General features: G+C 39.3%; 1 protein-coding gene across 1 annotated transcript in view; it reads left to right on the top strand.

Annotated features, from left to right (window-relative positions):
- Window positions 1–21,212, top strand: part of NCK2 (NCK adaptor protein 2) — an 89,784-nt gene that overhangs the window by 25,145 nt on the left and 43,427 nt on the right. The window contains exon 2 of the mRNA XM_069877171.1: window positions 9,747–9,818. The gene's annotated coding sequence lies outside the window, so the exon portion shown is untranslated. The remainder of the gene's footprint in view (window positions 1–9,746; window positions 9,819–21,212) is intronic.

Genomic DNA, 21,212 nt, shown 5'->3' on the forward strand with positions numbered 1-21,212 from the left:
AATGTGTACAAGACATGAAAGAGAGAAAATCAGTTTTGAAAACCTCAGAAGGTAGGCTGTTGCCAAATTTTATTTGGGTATTATGAGATTTTGGAATAGCTAGATATCTTTCAAACAGCAATAATAGCATTGCCTCCGGCTAGGGCTGCTGTGAGCTGCGGTGGAACCAAAGCTATGTTAATGTTTCTCTTCTTCTTGTCAACCTGAAGCAAAGTTTCTGGGGTAGTTCAGGCAAAAAACTGCTTCAACAGTTTCTGATGTTTAACTTGGAAGAAAAAGCAGTTTTGCGGGTCTCTGTGTTCTTGGAAAGCAGCAATCCTAGTGACTCTGGTGTATTAGTGCCTTTTCATGGATCTGAAGAACCTTGTGATTTTATTTTGGCCTGCACAGTGAAGGCACTGACTTTGGGAACTACCATTCTGCCGTGCCCAAAGAGAACAGTTACAGTACCACACGTCACTGACTAGCATGTTACCATCTCCCAAGTCATGCAGGAACCAAAGCCACTTCTGAGTTCCAAGTGTTTGTTTTCCACTTAACTTTGGCTCTTAGTTGTGAATACCTAGTTATAATAGTTTTGTACTTGAACTGCACAGATGAAGTTTTTTGGTTTTCTCCATTTTTGGTTGGACTCGATGATCCGGTGGGTCTCTTCCAACCTGGTTATTCTATGATTCTATGATTTGGGTCATCAGAGGAGACTCAGAAAAACTTAAAATCTAGAATGTCAGTTTTTCTCAACTTTTGAAGACAAATGGCTTACTCGTCCTGGGGAGATTATTTTCATCAGTGCATTACTGAGCTCTAACACCAGATACTGTTTTGGCATGTTCTAGTTTCAGAAAGGGATTTTGTGTTGTGGTCTCTGTTTTTCTCCCCTCTTCCTCCATTTTACTAGTGGGTTCCAGTTAAAAGCCTGTTTATGCAAGTTCTGCAGCCCTGTGCTTTTCCATAGTGTAAATGAAATACTGAGTTTGAATGAACAGTAAATCTTTCTACTCTTTTCTGCTAGTGGTGGTTGAGAGACATTTCCTCGACTGGCTCCCTCATCTGGAGTCCTAATAGATTTCTTCACCCGAGAGCCGAAGTGTCAGGACTTTTCTGCCCTCCTTTCAAAGTGAAATGGCTCTCTTTTATGCTGACAGTACTTACAGATATCTGAACAGAATATGGCAGAGCTTGCATACTCTTCAGAATAAGATACTCGGACAGTAATGCCTACAGCATCCTTATATACCTGGTGTCTGTGCAGCTGGAGGAAGGGTAGAAGGCAAAAACCCTCAGCAGGTAGCTATTGCTGCAGCTCTTGGTGATGACAGCCTATACAGCAGGTGGGAAGTGCCTAGCCCAGGCCTTGTTCTGTCAGTGTAATATCAAGTTGCCACTTCACAGTCTGAGAGTTATCAAGAAATTTCCGACAATGTTTTCCTTGAAGATACCTGTCAGGATCTGCTCTGCGAATTTCCTCCAGTTCTCTGTGTCTGCCTGCTGGTTTCAGAGACAACGGCTGACCTTGACCTGTCCCTCTTAACATCACCTTATCCATATATTTTAGCACCGAGACAGCAGTGGCACTATTATTTCAAATTCCGACAGTGCTGTGATGACTGGCCACGTAGGAAAGATTTTCTTTAAACTAAGAATGGGTGAATAATTTACCTGAGCAGGAACACTAATAAAAGGTACACTTAGCCTTTATCTTTGAATTGCCAGTGGGCTGTCTGCCTTACTTGATTCTATTGTATTAGTGATCTGTACTCTCTCTGTAGCCCCTGTTAGAGTCAATTTGCTGTTACATCTCACCCAAAGCAATTCTTCTCTAACCATGTAGATGTGAGATTTATTTCCTTATTTTAAACATTGATCTCCCTGGCCAGGAGTGGTAAATAGTAGTCTCTGCTCAGTGTTTCTCGGATAGTGAGTTAGTGTTGCTTCCTTTTGTGTTAGCTAATTCATCGGAATTTGTGGTTTTCACTTCTCCAAAAGGCATCTGTGAATGCTTTTTTCCAGTGGAGGAGTGCGTTTTTGGTAATTTACATGTGCAGATTACTAGATTACTGTAAAGAGTATATTTATGTACCATTTTTAGTAATCTTTCACAAAATCTCGGTCCACAAATATTGACTGAAAAGCTCTGACTCTAGTAGAACTGGTTTGGAAGTAGAGGTATGAATCAGTGGGTCATATATGTCTTTATGTAAAACATTTTAATGGCAAAGATGAAATTGGAACAATAGATTAGTGAAGAAGCTGCTTGACTGATGAGCTGTTAACTGCTCTGGTCCTCAGAGATTCTGAACTGATTTTAGTTAATGGAAAAGACTGTCCTTTTGCAGATTTTACAAAGAAAAAATTAAAGTATCAATCAGAAAAAGGCTGAAGTTCCACAAATAATTAAATCGTATGTTCACAATACTGAAGTGATGAAGAAAGTTATCTAACTACAAATGTTAAGATGTTTTTAAAAATCAGACTTGTAATTTGAATAATAAAATATCCTATTAAGGAGACCAGAATACTTACCTTGTGTTCAAACCATGGCCTGAGAATCTTGATTAGTTAAGCAATACCTAAGGTACCTTTCTTTTTCTTAAAGATCCTGTGATGCAGACTTTAAGAACAGCCTTTGTAAGTATACTTCCACTTCTGCTTATCTATCTGCATTTGTAATTGGTAATTTGGGTCTTTCAACATATGTTTTTAAGGGTTCTTGAAGTCATTAGAGCTGTCATAAGCTTAAATCAAAACCTTTGTTGCTTCTCTTGTGTGGGCTTTAGGGATATTTATATACCGTGTGCACCTATGTAGCCGGCTTGTAAACCCTTAAATAAGGAAAACTAGAAAGGTTGTGAGTTCCTGTTCCTTACTGTAAATAGAATAGAAAAAATAAGGAAATTGAGATAAAATGGAAGTTGGAATATTTCACCTTTCACAGACGGCTCTTGAAGAGGAGTGCTTGAAAAAAACCTAAGGCTAGTTTGGTGACATGGTACCTTTGTTGTGAGCCTCCTTCAGCTTGCAGAGTGACTGAACATGACTTGCATTATTTTGATGTTTGACTATCAGAGTGAAAGGTGTGTGTGTGGGGGGAGTGGTTGTTGGTGGGGTTTTTTTGTTTCTGAGACTGCAATATTAAATGTCCTCAAAGAGCTTGTAGCCTTGCTGGGGGGAGGCTTGCTGGCTTCACCATTCACTCTCCGCTCTGCTTTATGAGGCTTTTCCCTTATTCAGGGACTGCCCTGGAAGTTTGCGGCTCAGTATAATTGAATTTGAATTAGGTCAATATCAGTAAGTATCAAGGTAGAAAGTCCCGCTTAAGCCAGGAATTAAAAAAATTGCAAATAGGAGTGAGTTCTGTTAGTCATTTGGTGTCATATTAGGTTTTTTAATAGACCAGACTTTTGGGGGAAGCTTCTAGCTCAGAGAATGTGAGAAGCGTATGATTGCTTTTAATAAAGTAATGTGAATCTGTACAGTGTATTCTGTAGAATTCTTAGTGGATCTCACTTACAGATGTAGTCCTCCTCATTCCTTTCTAGGTTAAAAAGGTGCCAATTATGCATGTTGGATTGCAACTACAGAGGAAGCTGGCAATGGAAGTTGGTTTTTGAAATGCAGTGTTTGTCTTAAACACTGATATTATTTGGAAAAAGAACTGCTTGGGAACTGGTGGTTGTGTGTGAGTGTTTTTTGAAAAGGTGTTGTGTATACACCAGAGACTGCAGAGGATATCATAGAGTTGTAGAATAGTTTGGGTTGGAACCCAGTTCCACATTTGACATGTTTGGATCAGGTTGCTCAAAGCCCCATCTGACCTGGCCTTGAACACTTCCAGTGATGAGGCATCCATGACTTCTCTGGGCAAGCTGTTCCTCTACCTCACCACCTTCTCAGTAAAAAAAGTCATAGAATAACCAGGTTGGAAGAGACCCACCGGATCATCGAGTCCAACCATTCCTATCAAACACTAAACCATGCCCCTTAGCACCTCGTCCACCTGTGCCTTAAACACCTCCAGGGAAGGTGAATCAACCACCTCCCTGGGCAGCCTGTTCCAGTGCCCAATGACCCTTTCTGCGAAAATTTTTTTCCTAATGTCCAGCCTAAATCTCCCCTGGTGGAGCTTGAGGCCATTCCCTCTTGTCCTGTCCCCTGTCATTTGGGAGAAGAGGCCAGCACCCTCCTCTCTACAGCCTCTTTTCAGGTGGTAGTTATAGGGAGCAATGAGGTCTCCCCTCAGCCTCCTCTTCTCCAGGCTAAACAGCCCCAGGTCTCTCAGACATTCCTCATAAGGCCTGTTCTCCAGCCCCTTCACCAGCTTTGTTGCTCTTCTCTGGACTCGTTCCAGACCCTCAACATCCTTCTTATGGTGAGGGGCCCAGAACTGAACACAGTATTCAAGGAGTGGCTCTCTCTTTCGAGTATCTAGTCTAAATCTCTCCTCTTTCAACTTAAAACCATTATCCCTCATCTTATCGCTGCACTCTGATTAAGTGACCCCTCCCCACCTTTCCTGTAGGCCCCCTTTAACTACTGGAAGGTTACTAGAATGTCTCCCCAGAGCCTTCTCTTCTCTAGGCTAAACAAGCTTGTATGCATTTGACTGCGGGAATTAAATCGGAATATAGGTCAGTATAGCCAGTTTGATTGCATGTGGTTCAAGTGTGAGCCACTGTGCGCTTTCTCTGGCTGTGATCCTCTTCCTCCCCCCCACCCCCACCCCGGAACATATTTATTTAAAAATAAATAAATAATTTAAAAGTTGTTTCAGGAAACAGTGGTATCTGCGTGTTTAATCGTTCCTTCATTGACATGGCTGGGAGGGGTACCGTAGTTCTCGCATGCCAGATAGGAGCACAGAGAAGACACAACCTCTTGCCCATGCACTGTTCGAAAGAGGCATGGATTTCTTAAGCTAAACCTTACAGCCTCTGTTGATGGCGCCAAATCTGGACCACTTAAACACAGAAGTTTGTCTTTGCTTCAAGGGTTGGTCTCATTTTCACAGCTGACATACAGGCTTCAGTCTTTTCCAGCATTTTAAGTGTCTGGCAGCCTTTTCTGCATGCAAGGAAGTGAACCTGTTCTTGTGCCTCATTTCATTTGCTTTCTTGCTGTTAAGGAGCCACAATCTTAAGATAAGTAAAGCTTAGTTGTGTAGAGGACATAGCATGAAAGGAGCTTAATTTTTTTTGTTTGTTTTCAGAATGTTTTTGTAATGCAACATGCAGTTTACTGCCTTTTTTAAACCTTAAATACAGTGTGAAACCAGTCTTGCTTTCTGTTTTCTCCATATGTTCCATACTTAGTTTTAAAACGCAGTATTCAGTGAATGCCTGGACTTATCGAATCTGAATAGTTGCAAATTTTAATATCGCTGTATTCTCAGCTTTAGGAGAACGTAATATTAAGTGAGTTTTGTGAGGATATGTATGACTTGGATGTTAAAATACTAAGCATATACTAGAGTCTTGAATAAGCTTGGTTGGTTTCTTTTCCCTTTAAGCAAATTCAGGCGCTAAGCATTTGAGTGCCTATGCTGATCTGTCTGCTGTTCTGTGGAACTGGGTTGTGCCTGCCCAATTTTCTGCATAGTTAAAATATTTTGAACATAGCCTATTTTGACGTAAATTCATTTGAAATATGTGCCTAATGGGGAAGTCTTAATGGAATACTTTAATAGCCCAGAGTGGTTACCTGCAATTGCTCCGGCATATTCCAGTCAATTACAAAGGAAGGCAATATTTAATGTCGGAGTGGAGCTAGATGGTGTAATGAACTGGCAGATTGCCAGCTTGATCTTCTCCACAGGAGAATTTGTATTAATGTGATGCTTTTCATTTGTTCTCCAGAAGGTCACTGGTAATACGTCAATTGTTGAATTTTATCATAGTTATCGGAGTCACTTAAATGCCTTATGACTGGAGTTAAAATTCCCACTCTGTGCAGCACAGGTTTGTGGTCAGGTCATTCTTGTATATTAGCATATTAAGTATCAAAGAGAGTATTTTAGCTATTTTGTGTCAGAATTTAAATAGGAAGTGGTTGGGAAGAGATCCTGAGAGAATTGTCACTGTAATAGATACTGTAAGGCTGAAACTGGATTTTAGCCATAGGGATAAAGCAAATGGGGCACATTAGAGCTGTTGGGAAAAGGAAAGGTGGTTAATAACTTGGGATGTTACTTGTAATAGAATCATTACAAGAGCGCTAATTCATCTAATTCATTGTTAAGGTTGTAATCTTTAAAGATTTTGAGTTCAATGAGGGTTCAAACTCTTATTTCAGACTATTCAAAAGTGTTTTTTACGGCGGGACTCATATAGTCCTTGTGTTCGGAAGACCTTGGTCTAGAAAACGAGTGACTGAGGTTGCTGTTCAAAAGTAGGCCGATTTGTCTTTCTGCCTTGAATGTTTGTAGTCGCTTGTTCATCCAGTTCCTGTACTCTGCTACTCCTGTTCCTGTTGTCCTCTGCTCTGGGCCTCATGCTCAGTGTGGGATGTCCATGAGTCAGTAATGAGTGGTAAGAAAGCGGGGCATTTTGCATGCAGCAGGGCTGACATTACTGCAGTGGTATTAAGGTGGAGATATGACAAATAGACATCACATTAGGTGTAGTACAGAAGTGATGGGCACTGTTCATACCGTGGCACTTCCGTTTGCCTTGCTGCCTTTTAAAAAAAGTTGTTGAATTAATTTGCCAAGTTTTTTAATGATGTGCCAATGTGTGTTTTGGGTGGACAGTAGGCGTGTGCTCCAAGGCTTTTGAAGGCTGATGGAGCTTGCATCCTGGCTTTGCTATCAAATACATCTTTCTGGAGTCCTGGCTGGTAGGATGAAGCAGCAGAACCAGAAAACCCCACCTGTGTTGCGAACACTCTGCCTGGGGGCAGGTGGTCCCAAACCCTAACCAGAGTTTCCATTTATTGCTGTTTGAGATTAAAGATTTTGAAAGAAAATTTCAGTTGTAGAAGTTCAAGAAACATATTAAAGTGTAAATGAATTATTTGCGGTCAAGGTTTCCATTCTGAGTTTGAGTCACACTGCAATTCAAAACATTGCAGGCAAAGCTTTGAGCCATGGGGTCTGTGATGGAAATTGATTACTGCTCTGGGGCAGTGGCTCCTGTGACTTGTAGCAGAAAACTTCCTCTAGCTCTTCCATAGACAAGTTAAGGTTTTTACCTGGAAAAAGAGAGAAACAGGTTGAACTGCACCAGTACTGAGCCCAGAAAGGACAAAGACCAATCTGCATCTTGCACTTGTGTGTGTGTTAGATTAAGAGAGTTTTATTTAAAAGTGTTGGTAGGAACGAGGTTTTCTTGTGCATCCTCTTCCTTGACTCTTTGCACTATCACCATTAACATTCTAAGCTACTTATAATGTTAATAGAGCTGCAAAACTAAAACCATTCTTGCTGTACACAAGGAAGCTACCATTGTTATATTGAGATAAACATATGACTCATTCTTTTATTATGTGTTTAGATGGAATTTGAGCTCTTATTTTCCCAACTGTGCTTCCTTTTCAGTTGACTAATAAATGCAAGGTTATTTTTTCAGATATTGATGATTAACAATACTGGTTTTCAGCTTGCTTTCAAATGCAAGTTCTGTATGTGCATTTGTGAACGTGGGAGTAATAATTTGAGAGATGTTGGTATTTCTTTAAGGAACAAAACTGAAAAAAAAATCAAAGTCAGAAACTTGGTACAGTGCTTCAGTGGTGGATGGTAATGGGCAGTAAATGATTCGTGAGGTAGAAAGGTGAAAGATAGTACTTTTCAGCAGAGCTTGTAACAAAAAACAGAATTGCTTTTATTTTCTCACTTTTTCCCACTTAATAAGAGAAATGTTCTTGTATTATTGACTGGAGAAAAACATGTACTAAAAAAATTTAACTAGTAGGAAAATAGAGCTGTCCTGCCTCAGGGTTTCAGTGTTGCTTCACTTATTAAAATATCTTTCTCATTTACTTGAGATCTGTCCTATACTTTCAAATACAGAACATTTTCAGCAAGAACACAGTTAAGGTCTATAACTGTGTTGGAAAATTGATATAGCAAATTGTGATAAGCTTTAGTCTGTATCTGTGGAAAGCTGAAGACCAGTGTTGGGTGGTGCGGCAGCAGGCTATCCAGCCGTAACTCTGGCAGAGGAGAAGGAAGTAGATCACCTCCCAGTCCCATCTGCTCTCTGTTGTCACAGGCATATCTTCATTCAGGCGCTGAACTGGATCAGGAGACTCTTCTGTTTTGAATGATGCTTCTTCACAATTTGCCACCTTCTGTTTGCTTTCCTTATTTTTTTGTTGTTTTTTTTTTTTCTGGAGAGCTAGCAATACTCTGGCTCCCCATGTAGCTGCTGGGGACCTGCGGGGTGGGACTTACTGTTGGGGAATAAAGGAGAAGAATATTTATACTTAAACGTTTATCGGCTCATGTTTTTAGTAGTTCTGTTACTCCACTTGGTAATATGTAGAAGTCTTAAAACTTACTTTTAATGCGTAAGGTATTTTTAATACATTTTTCAATACTTTTCCCCCCTTCTTTATGATGTATAGGATCATTGGATGAACTGCTATTTTTAATGCAGTTTCTTTGTAGGACGCCTTTGTAGATAGCAACTGATTGGATTCTGTTCAAAGAAGACTTTGAACCGTTTGAAGACATTTGTGCATGAGTGGCCTGAGGTTGGGTAGGAGTGGTAATCTGTTGTCCTTATGAGCTAGGGGCTGCAGCACAGGAAAGGGTTCTGATCTTCTTACTTCTCTTTCAAATGGATCTTAATGGGTTTACACTGCCTGAATTTATCAGACATCTGTGGATTTCAAAGCATCATTAAAAAAACCAGAAAGAAACGTTTAAATGGTTTGAAGTCTATTCTGAAATGTTACTGTTGTGTCTAGAAATAGTTAACTGAACAATGGAGACCAGGGGGGACCTCTGAAGGGTTGTGACATCTCGCTCCTAGCAGGGTTAAGGCCACAGGTAGGACCATGTCCAGGAGGATCTGAGACTTCCCCAGGAAGGTCCATCACTTCTCAGGGGGCATGTGGCTGTGTTTAGCCACCCTCATGGTGAAAACTTTCTTCTTCACATCCAACCAGAATCTCTATTAGCAGAGCTCTCCAGCCCCTTGACCAACTTCAGTACCTTGAGAGCGTGTCTCATTAAGTCCGTATCCCTTGTGCCAGAGGGCCCCAGACCATGTGCAGTAGTTAAGCAGCTGGATTTCACATCTAGATGTGTGTGAGTGCCACCTGGCTGGAAATGATTATGCCCCCCCGCCGGCTGCTGGCTGTGCTTTTGCTGATGTACCTTTGTTTTCCAGGTGTAACAGTGTTTCCATTTTCTTAAGATGTGTGGGCAAGTTAGACTAATGTAAAACTGAAGGAAACAGTAAATAATGATGCTTATTAAAATGTAATCTTTTCAAACTGGGCTGGATTTTTTGTTTGATTTCTTGACTGATTTTTTTTTTCTCAGTATTGTGACTGCTAGTTTTGTAGTTGCTTTCTTTCCTAAATGGTTTGGACTGTGATTAAATTGACCTCGTATTCATTGAGAAAAGTTAAATATGAAGATGGATTCTGTTTTTGCTTAACAGGTGGATCAAGTTAGAGCCATTCTGCCTGCTCCTCAAGTACCTCTTGGGAAATTTTGAGAGTATGAAAAATAAATTAAATAGCTAATGGTCTTCTGAGTTTAGTGCTGAAGCTAAGATATGTGTTGTTTGTTATTTCAGACAGTGGTGTACATAACTTTGCTGGAGAGTCCTGCCGTTCACTGCCTGGATACTTTTAACAGTGTGCCAAAGGTGAGTGGTTCAAGTGGTTATTTTCATAATTAAAGATAACGAGTGAACTGATGTATTGCTTGGGTTTTGCTTTTATGTAGTGTACTACTTGTGATTGTTTTTCTTTAAAGAGCTGGATGGATGTTTAAATAGCAAGCCTTTTTCTTTCAGTGATCTGAGACAAATCAGTTTGAGCTCATACTTTCAAAAAAAAAAAAAGAAAAAAAAAGAACAAGAAAAGAATAGCCTCAGATTATTAATTAAGCACTAGATATTGTTACCACTGTTTTTTGGCTCCTTTCTTCTGTTACCCACTGCTCTGACTTGACATTTTTCCCTGAGGGCGCTGTAGGAAGGATGAGGTGGTGTGGAAGGTCTAGAGGAGTCGTAGCTTGTGGTGGAGCAGGCTTAATATTATTCTTTGATTGAATTCTAAAAACCAAGTAATAACTTATAAAATATTGAAAGAAGGTTTGTGGATTTTGTGTGAGAGCAGAACAAACTTGCATTCAGTATATGTAGGGTATCATCCTGGGCTGAGTCAGAAGACTTGAGGTAGCCTAATGAAGCTGGTGTTTTCCAGAGGATTAATATTGTGGTAGAGTCTGATTATCTTCTTTCTGTTAATTTGTGTACTCTCGTGTCTGTTTCTAGTGACTGTAGTTGATCTCTGTGGCTTAGAAGAGATTTATTAACAGAAATTTTTAATAAAATAAAACCTCATTAGAACTGTACCAAAAATAAAAGCAAAAAGGTAGAACACTGAATCAACTTCTAGCACTGTAGTGGCTGCAGCTCAGGTGGAAAACTGGGAATCTTAGTTTCCTTCGTTACTTTACCACATGAATTTTTTTATTTCTTACTCAAATTCTATGTTTATAAAATAAAAATAATTTTATATTCTTCAGAAGGAAGTTATGAAGGCTAATTATTGACACTTCGGAGCCTTCAAATGGAAAGCAATGTACGAAGTTCTCATGTGCCTTGATATTTGTTGTGAGTTATGTTAAATACTTGTTCAATGAAGTGTTATCAGATGTTGAAATTACACTTAATTTGTTTAATAAAGTGCAGGTGAACTAGTTAGAATTAAAAATGCAATGTAGTCTTAAGTATAACATCTACATATGTTTTTGCAAATGATTCTGTTTTCTTCAAACTGAAAAGGAAATTTGAAGTACTGGGGTAGAAAATCTTGAGATTGGCTTTTGCACTGCATTTTCAAATTATCTGATACGTGTCTTCAACCCTGACCATTTCAACAGATCAGAGTATATCATCGAACATTTCATATTTTTGTTAAAAGACTAATAGTGAGAAAACACTGTAATAATTTTCTGGAGCAGAAACACTATTAAGTGTTCTTCATACTTTTTGTGTGTTGTGTAGATAAGAAAATTAAAATGTTCTTGAGAGGACTGTTAATGCACAAATGAAACAAGCACACAATCCTAAAGACAGTGATTCAACAAACTGTAGACTTAATCATAGTAAAATTATTGCAATTTTTCTACTAAAAATTAAGCTTATGTTTTACTGTCTATAGCCCAAATTTTGTATTTATTTCAAATGGAAACTGTAAAGACTTCTGTCTTCTGAATCTCTTTCTTGTTCTGCTTTATAATAGTTTTCAGGTAAATGTTCTGTGAAAACAATAATGAAAAAAAAAATCCACTGCTTTCTTCAAGGAATAGGTGTGTGGAATCTGGGTTATGAATTCAGTCATTTTTTTTGTGGTCGAGCTTATTTTTGTGATATTTGGATATTTGGCTTACTGAGTAACTTTTTTCTTCTACATTTTCAAACAAGAAGTGGGGTGAAGGTTTTATATGCTTCCCCAAAAGAACTATTTGCACGTCTCAGTTGGCAGGGAGGGTAGGGAGTGCCTATTTATTTATTTGGCACGCGCTCTCTCTCTCTCGCTCTCTCTCTCTCTCTGTATATATATGTATATGTATGTGTGTGTGTGTGTATATATATATATATATATATATATGAAGTATGGGTACCTACTGTATTAATTTTCAGCTTGGTGATGATGTGATTCTGCAGAACATTGGGGATTTCAATGCCTTTCCTGAAAGGATATTAATGCATAGGTGTAGGTTCAGTAAAGCCTACACTCAAATGCTTTGTTGAATCAAAACATAGTAAACCTTTGGCCCTCTGAAAAGAATACAATTGGCAGTGGAGTAAATATTCAAAAATTACACTCAATGTTCTTTAGCTTCACCAAACTGTAGACAATAATACGCTCTTATAGGATCTTGTTGAGTCAGAACTACAGTGTAATTAGTATGTGGTTGTCAGGATCTGCCAGCTCATCTTTTATCTAGCTGGGCAAGCTGGCCTTTTTTCAGTTGTTTTCATCTTTTTCTCTCTCCTTCTTTTTAAGGAAAAGAGCTATATGGAAAAAATATTTAAAAAAAAAATTTTTTTTTGAAAAAAAAAATAAACCTGTCATTTCTGCGATTAAATTAGTATGAAGTTACAGATGAAGTCTCATATTCTGGCAATTTATTACAATTCAGTTGTTGGAAATCTGGAAGTGTCTGAAAAGCATTTAACCTATTTTAGAACATCATATTGTATGTAGTATATCTGTGCTTCCAAACTTGTTCCTCATTCTCTTACAGTCTTCGACTCAAAAAATAAATCACATCTTGTGTATTCACAATACAATAGTTTGAAAAGTAATTGCAATATTAATAAGTGCCTTGAGCAGTTCATTTTTGTGTTTTAGTGATGATGTTTAGGTAAAATCTTCTGGGAAATGTTCTTTAAGAGTATAATTTTTATGAGACTTCATACACCTTTGTGGAATGTACTGTTCAGTTCTCCAAGAATATCTCAGTACACAGGAGGGAGATTGTTTGATGAGATCAGAAGCAAACAGGTACAAGTGAAGTTATTAGTTTCTTATTACTCAGAAGATTTGCTTCTTATTACTCAGAAGATTTGCTGAACCGCTATCAGGTGTCAGTGGCTACAGCACCGCAACGTTTGATGGAAAGCCTGGTCTGTAGAGGTACTCAGAACAATCATGAGACAAAGATGCCTCTCGAGTTGTGGGAGTTAGGACCTGCTTGCAGCCTCTGAAAGACTGATCATCCTCCTCGCTTAAAGAGGAAAAAGCACCGCAGACTTGATGGAACTTGGTGGAACTGTCTGTAAGGCTGTATCAAAACATTTCTTTATATTTTTCTGTGCATTGGCATGTTTGTAGTTGTTGATTTTTGAGGAGCTTAAACACAAGGAAAATAATGCATATTCTTAGTGCTTTGTATGAATGAGTTACGGGAAATTTTGATTCTGACAGTAACTAAGAGAATGAAAGGTGTCTATTGAGTGGATGTCTGGATTTCTTTCCCTTAAAAAAATACAACTTTCTTCTAATTACATCAATTAACCCAGGTGCGTAAAGTCTTGATTTTAAGCCTCAAAATGCAACTGTTAACATTACTTAAATATATCTACAGACATTTAGAATAATAAATGAATTTATAGAATATTACCCATTAGGTTATGCTAGTAGCATAATAATTTATAACCTGTAATTGTGGACAGTAGAGAAGGACACTTTCATCCCACTCCTACACCTCCATAACCACAGGTATACTCCCTGAATAAATTAATCTTCCCTGAATTATTTAAGTTTAGTACTTTTTTAGATTTTTTTTAACTGCATTTTTTCTGTCTATCTTTGTAGTAATTATAGTTCTTTGTATGAAAATACAGGCATGCTTTTATTTTACTAAAAGTATGAAAGTAGCGTATTAAGAAGCACTTGTCTATATTTTTTTACAGCTTTGATAGGTTCAAGGGCAACTCAGGTTTGTAGATATCAATGGTAGCTGTTATGACCCACAAACAGCCTTTGCATTATGCTATAACTGCAATCTATATGGATTCCTCATCAGAGAACTCTGAACAGCTTTTATCAGTACATGAAAATTCAGTTCAGTAAAAATAAGACGATGACCGTGTTTTTCCTGGTGGAAGTAGTTTTGTGGTTTGATAGCCAGTATGGACTTTGGCTATCTTCTCATCCAGCATGTTATTTTTTTCTGAGCCAAAAAAAAAAGCTTTGCCTTAAGCTATATTTAAAAAATAGATACATATGAGTGAGCTAATGTTAAACTTGTCTCCTAGTATGTTCATGAACCGAGCATAAAGCACACAAAGTGAACCTCAGAGTCTTGTTCGGTGTTCAGAGGATTGCCACTGGCAGAACTGGTTACTGAACCCCTATTTCTATGGCTTCTAGATCAACATGTCCCTGTGTTACACCAGGTTCAGTTAGAAGACTTGAACGTGCACTGCACTTTTAAGCGACAACTGATGTGGCTTCGAATATGATCCTGAGAAACTCTTCAACAGAGTTTATGCTGTTAAGCTACATCACAGGGAGGTTATTCTGAGATGCTGAAAGAGTTCCTGACTTAATGAGTATTGTACATAGAGGCACAGGTCTGGGAAAGTCAGCTTGAGGCTTTTGGGACACAGGGACTAGGAGCAGTCCTTGTGCCATCTCTGTTTAGTGCAGTAGGCCTGTATTGGATTGGCCCAGGGGCTGGTCAGTGATCCCAAACCATCCTAAAGGAGGAAGCAGGTCAGCAGCTGGCGCCACTGAGGCCCCGGAGTTACTCCCAAGATCCAACTGCTCCGTAAAGGAGCTGTTGTCATCTCCTGCTTCCAAAAGCCTCCTGGAGATCTCTTCCCCTCAGGTTTCTGAAGGGTGCTGTGCCTATTTTGTAGGTCTTCAGGGCTGACTGATAGAGCTGGTGCTTGGTAGGAGTGGGCACACAGCCAGCATTGGCATAGATCACTTATAAAATCAGCTGAAGGCTTGTTCCTCCATTTGATAATGGCTGGAAGGCAATTCATCTGGTGTGGAGGCTTTGAGGGAACTTTAAATGATTCATTGTTCATGTTAGAATTGGTGTGTCATAGAAATACATCTATAACTGTAAACGTGTATATTCAGTAGTACTCTTTAACATATTCTATATAACATCATATTCAAATGGTGTGTTTTACATCTAATGCATTATGATATTAAAAACCAATTTGACTTGCTGAAACATTGCCTTTTCATGAATGGGAAGAGACCGTACCTGCAGTTCATCTTGTTTAATATTTGGTGGATGGTTTGTATGTGTTACCCGGATGTAGTCCTCCTACCCCCTAACCCCACATAACAGAGGCACTCTCTGGATAACTGATGAAATTGGTGGATTTCACAGAACAGAAAACAGTTAAAGGTTAGTGTGGTATATTTGCTGTGGAATTCTATTTCTAATAACTCTGTTAATTAATCTTGGATTACAATTAGTGTTTGCACTGTAGTAACAAAGCACAGATTGTACTACGCAGAGAGAATTGAGAAAATGAGCTTGTCCTGTTGTTTATTTGTTAAGTCAGTAGTAACACGAAGCATAGAATACCATGCATACAGATCTTTTACAGTCTATGTTTCTTTCGCTGATTTTAAGTTTGAGAGTCTCTTTTTAAGACATCACAGGCTCCTTGCAGTCTCCTGGGTTTAATCCCCGCTTTCACTTGTACTATCTTTATGCCCATTTGTTTCAGGGATCCCCTGCAGCTCTCATTTTATCCTTCCTTATTTTGGAGGCTGTTGTCTGTGTCAGCTTCTCTTAGTTGTTCTTCATAACAGGATCTTCGTGCAGCTTAATTTCTACCTGCTCTGTCACCCTCTTTCTGCCTCCAATCCCCCTTCCTTTAAATGAACCTATTCCTGCTTTTTGATTCAGCAGCTGTGTATGCAATCCTTCCAGCAAATCCCCTGATACTGCCATTGCTACTCATGCTCAGTTTGCCTTAGCTAGGCTGAGTCTACATTTCTTTTTAGCACTTCTTTTCCCTGTCACCGCTTGTCCATTCTTTTCCCACTATCCTATAAAATTTACCAATAACCTGATTTTTTAGTGTATAATACTGACATCTTAGCAAACCTGTTCCTATATGCAAGTTAAGTATCTGCCTGTGAGGCAAGCCAGGTATCACAGGTGATGTCAGAAAGACCCTTTGCCTGAAGCAGCAGGTAGTTTAGGGGATCCAGATTTTCCCAGGAGGCTTATATTGAATTCTCTATTTTACATCAAAATCAGTAGTCTTTTGTCCTTCAGTGCTTAGCACATTCTCTAATAAGCTGGGTTGTCTCATAACATTGGTTCTCAAGTTATCATGTACCACCCCAAAAATGTTGTTGAATGATAGTTAGACCTCTCTTTATGTTTGATCTCTGAGTTTGTCTTTCAAGATTAAACAGAGTATTATTTTTCCCTTCTTAGTTCTCCCTCAAGATTACTGAATGGCATTTTCTGCCAGCTCTGAATTTATATAAGACTTGGAAAGGTTTGTTCCATTGTTGCTAGAGAGTGTGCTCGTTTATGATGAGGATGATCAGGGTGTTTGGTAAGTTAAAGCTTTTATCTCAAAAGCAAAGGGTGTGACATCCTTGGTTTTACTTAATCATTTTGACTAGAATGACAAACCTAGTATGTGCATGAATGTATGTACATAAAACTGGTTTTGAGGCTAGCTTTTAATTAAGATCTTGACAGTTAGGCTCTTCAGAAATAAAATTTCCCGTCAGAGGGATAATGGAATCTTGCATTCTCAACTGCTGACTTATGCTTTAGGCACGCTGGATACGTGGATACTATAACACACTTTTCTGACTGCAGTAAATAACTCAATCTTCAGGAAGTCTTAACCTGTGAGCTGTAACTGTGTAACTGGTAATACATCTTCATGGGGCCAAAATGGAGGTGTCCCACATGTGTGCCGGGCTTACGTCCAGTTGTGTGAGAAGTGGCTGCTGCTGTGTATCCTTTGGGAAAAGAGGTGATGACAGAGAGATCAGTAGATGTTTGTGACCTGCTTCTTGGCTGTAGTTCAGGAGAAGCAGAGGAAAATGACAACACAAAGCAGGCCAGTCATTAGACTAAGGATTCTGTGAGTGGTGGCTGGGTATCTCTGCAGCCTGAGTCAGTACCCTGACTGATACTGCAGAATCCTTAAAAATAAGAGTAACAAAACCTGAGGGGCAGCATCTGATGCAATGACACAGCACCACTTAGCTTTTTGGAACTAAAGCTTGGTTTCAGGTTTGAATTCTTGAACCTAAATGTATTACGCACTAGAGAAGCAGGAACGAAGTATGAAATAACACTTCCAAGACCAGTTTCTCAGAGTTTAATTTTCAAGAAGGACCTTAAGGGCAAAAAAAAAAAAAAAAAAGCATGGTATTAGTCATTTAAAGCATTCGGAAGTTCTGTGATGAAGATATGCATCTCTTCCACTTCTCCCTATTCTCTTCCCCATCTTGAGGTTATTGGTGATTTTTTTTTTCTTTTCTTGGCATACTTGCTCCTACTTTTTATGAGTCAAGGGACTGTAACTTGCCACTCCTTTCACACCCTGCTGTGCAGCTCCCAGTATTTGTGTATGAATTGTTTTTTAAAAGTCTTTTTCATTGAGGCCTGATGCAGATTTCATAACACTATTGGCTTCCCTTAGTAAAGTGTGATTTAGATAATGAAGGAATTGTCTACTTCTATTGTAATGTTACCTAGGAGTTGTCGTGTTGGTCTTAAATTTTGACTACAAGTAATAATAAGGTACTACAAGAAGCAGTCAAGTATTAAGTATTTTGTGTGGCTCTCCGCTAAACTTGTTTATGAAACAATGATGGCATAGTCACTTTTACTGAAGCTCAGTAGCAATACACATTTTAAATTTTGTATTAATCTAGAAATAATGAGAAATCTGACACTAAACTTCCAAATTTCAGACCTGTGGGTTTGAACCTGTTTTTCTTCTATTTAATCTTTGTTCCAGAACAGATATTAATCCTTCCAGTCTCTCTCAATGTTTGGAAATTATTTGGCTGCTATTATTTCCCTTTCACACTTGTTGATGCATTTTATTGTTATCTAGTGGGAGTGAGGAAGAAAATGTGTCTGTGAGCATGTGAGGATAGCATGTCTTGTCAGTGTTAAAAGTACATAACATTTCTGGATGAAAGGGAATGTGAAGTAGCAGCCAAAGTCAAATGTTTAATTTTGAACCAATTTGTTTATTGCAGGGAGAGATTTTATTCAGAAAAGTCAGCTGTGGAAAAATTTCTGGCAGAAGATAAAACAACAGGAGGAGATTTAGAGGAGTTTGGAAAGATTCAGTTTTATTCAAGTGCTGGAGCTGACGAGTGGGAATAAAGGAGGACAAGAGTCCACAGTCACCAGGCAATGTTGGTTTCTGTTGAATGCATATTTTGCTCATAGAAATGTAGACTCTTCTAATTGCTTCTTCCTGGTTTTGGGTAACTGTATCAAAAAAGTCAGATACTCGTAGTGTTTATCCAGTAAAAGTTTACTTTCAGAAGCTTATCTTTTTGAGCAGCAGTTCTTGTGCAGTGGAAAATCATGGTTTTGGTAATAGTAGCATCACAACTTTTTAGGTTGTGTGTAAGCCACTTAAAACCACTGACACTTGAATTGCAAGGCAAGGATTCAGAATAAGGAGCATCTTCCTAATGTGCTTACAGCAGCCTGTGTTCTTTGGAGCACACATGGCAGAAGGGTTTCAGTAAATCCCCTTTCATCCTTTTCTGCCTTTGGCAAATGGTGTTTCTTCGTTCTGTGTCTCTCCCCTTCGACTGAGGAATAAACAGGGGCAGAATCATGTGGCAGAGCACTCACAAGTGCTATGTTTTTGGAAGAGAACCTAATTTGAACTGGAGGAAAATAGGTATTAGGTTGGTGCAGAAATAATTGCCATTTTTAACTGTCAGCTTTAAAGCACTATTTTAGAATCGTGGAATGGTTTCACTTGGAAGAGACCTTAAAGATCATCTAATTCCAAACCCCTGCCATGGGCAGAAACAACTCCCACTAGATCAGGCTGCTCAAGGCCCCATCCAACCTGGTCTTGAACACCTCCAGGGATGGGGCATCCACAGCTTCCCTGGGCATCTTCATCATGAAGAATTTCTTCCTAAATCCTTCCCCCCTCTGATTTATAGCCATTGCCCCTCCTCCTATCACTACATGCCTTTGTAAGAAGTCCCTCACCCACTTTCTTGTACGGTCCCTTCAGGTACTGGAAGGTCACTGTAAGGTCTCCTTGGAGCATTCTCTTCTCCAGGCTGAAAAACCCCAAGTCTCCGAGCCCGTCCTCATAGCAGAGGTGCTCTAGCCCTCTGATCATCTTTGTAGCCCTCCTCTAGACTCGTTCTAACAGTTTCATATCCTTCTTAGACTGAGGATTCCAGAACTGGACACAGTACTCCATGTGGGGTCTCACAAGAGAGGAATAGAGGGGCAGAATCACCTCCCTCGACCTGCTGGCCATGCTTCTTTTGATGTCGCCCAGAATACAGTTGACTTTCTGGGCTGCAAGCACTCATTGCTGGCTCATGTTGAGCATCTCGTCAACCAGCACCCCCAAGTCCTTCTCTGCAGGGCTGCTCTCAATCACATCATCCCCCATCCTGTATTGATTGATACTGCAGATTGCCCCGACCCAGGTGTAGGACCTTGCACTTGGCGTTTTTAAACCTCATGAGGTTCAAACAGACTCACTTCTATGGCTTGTCCAGGTCCCTGTGGATGACCTCCTATCCTTCTGGTGTGACAACTGCACCATTCAGCTTGGTGTCATCGGCAAACTTGCTGAAGGTGCACTCGATCTCACTGTCTATATCACTGATGAAGATATTAAACAGCACTGGTCCCAGTAGTGGTCCTGAGGGACACCACTTGTCATGGATCTTCATGTGGACATCAAACTATTGATTGTCTCAGCTTAGAATAAAATTTATTAATCAAAATAAGAGCCATTCAAATCTACACATATTTGTCAACAAGAAACAAGTCTTTTCCAGTAGCACAGAATTCTGGTGTCCTGGAATGGGTGAATTCTTTGAAGGCATTTTGCACTGCTGCTTTTTTGTGGAAAACCTTCTCTTGCAGGAAGTTGTCAAAATTCTTGAAAATGTGGTAATCAGTGGAGAGAGGCCTGGTGAGTAAGATGGTTGAGGATTTATTTAGGAGACATCCGATCAGGCGATGTCACGGAAATGTTGAGTGTAAATATTGCAGTTCTTCATGCGTTTTGTTGATTTCTTGGCAAGACTTCTGTAATAGTTTACAGGATTCAAGAAGTTGTAGTGAATGATTCTGTTTGGCAACCTCCAAATAGTGACGATAACTTTTGATGCAGCTTTGGTTTGGGGAAGTAAGTGTTCTGGTACTTCACCTTGGTCCAGACACTGCATGGAAAGCCATCAGTTTCTGCATTTTGTCACATTTCACAATGCAATCAAGAATTTGATTGGTTTTGTTATGCAAAAGAAATGCAGCACAGACTTTGTAGTGGCCTTTTTATTGACTTCTTTGGTTGAGCTCATGCCACAACCGTTTGTCGAGCTTTTTGATTTTCCGTTTCAGTACAAATGTCGAACAGCTGTTGAATTGTCATCATTTAGATTTCCTGCAACCTCTCAAGTTGTTTTGCATGGGTCTCCTTCAGTAATGACCCTCAATTGGTTGTCACCTACCGCAGAAGGGGTAGAGTTTCCCCTGCACTTGTGTTTTGGGTGCAGTAGGAGGGAAAGAGCTGTTAGGTGGAAGGAGAACTGTTAATTTTAGGAGCAGACTGGGATGGCCCTTTCTTTCCTGGGCTGATACTTTCCCTGGTGTTTAGCATTAGTACGCTAATGGTCTAACCGAAAAGAGGTGAATGAATGCTGCAGCTTCACAAATATCTCATACAAGATCCAAGAGTGTCTCTTAGCTTAATCGTGCTTTGTTTTGGTGTATGTCCTATCAGGAAAAGTAGAAGGATAGCTTTCTGAGTAACTGTCTTTTGGTCCAATCTTCTTCAGGAAGAGGTACAGATTTATACAGGAATAAATTTTATGGTATTAGTTGTTTCTTAAAGAAATCTAACACTATATTTCAAACTGCCTCTTTGGTTATGTACTTAAACAAAGAATCAAGAATGATACCTTGCATCCAGTGATTATTTTTACCTATACCATTCGAAGACCCTGCTTCCAGAAAGTACCTTTTTGCCTGAGAAGCTCTTCTAGATATGAGAAACGGGAGTTCAATTACTTCAAATTAGGTTAAAATCTGTGGAACTTTGCCTTGAGAGTTAAATTGAGAAGTATCTTTAATATTTTTTGTTGCTGCTACATGCATATTTCTATACTGGATAAAAATTCAGGTTCAGGTAAAAAAAGTCCGGAAGTCTATGAATTGATTCAGTATTTGAAATGACAGTAAACTGGAAAGCTCGCAGGAGCAGAGTCTGAACAGGCCTTTAAAATACTTAGTGTTCTGTGAGCTAGAAAGTTAAAAATTGTTTTAATAGTCATACTTTTCA

Source organism: Phaenicophaeus curvirostris, chromosome 1 (assembly GCF_032191515.1).
Source record: "Phaenicophaeus curvirostris isolate KB17595 chromosome 1, BPBGC_Pcur_1.0, whole genome shotgun sequence".
Taxonomy (NCBI): domain Eukaryota; kingdom Metazoa; phylum Chordata; class Aves; order Cuculiformes; family Cuculidae; genus Phaenicophaeus; species Phaenicophaeus curvirostris.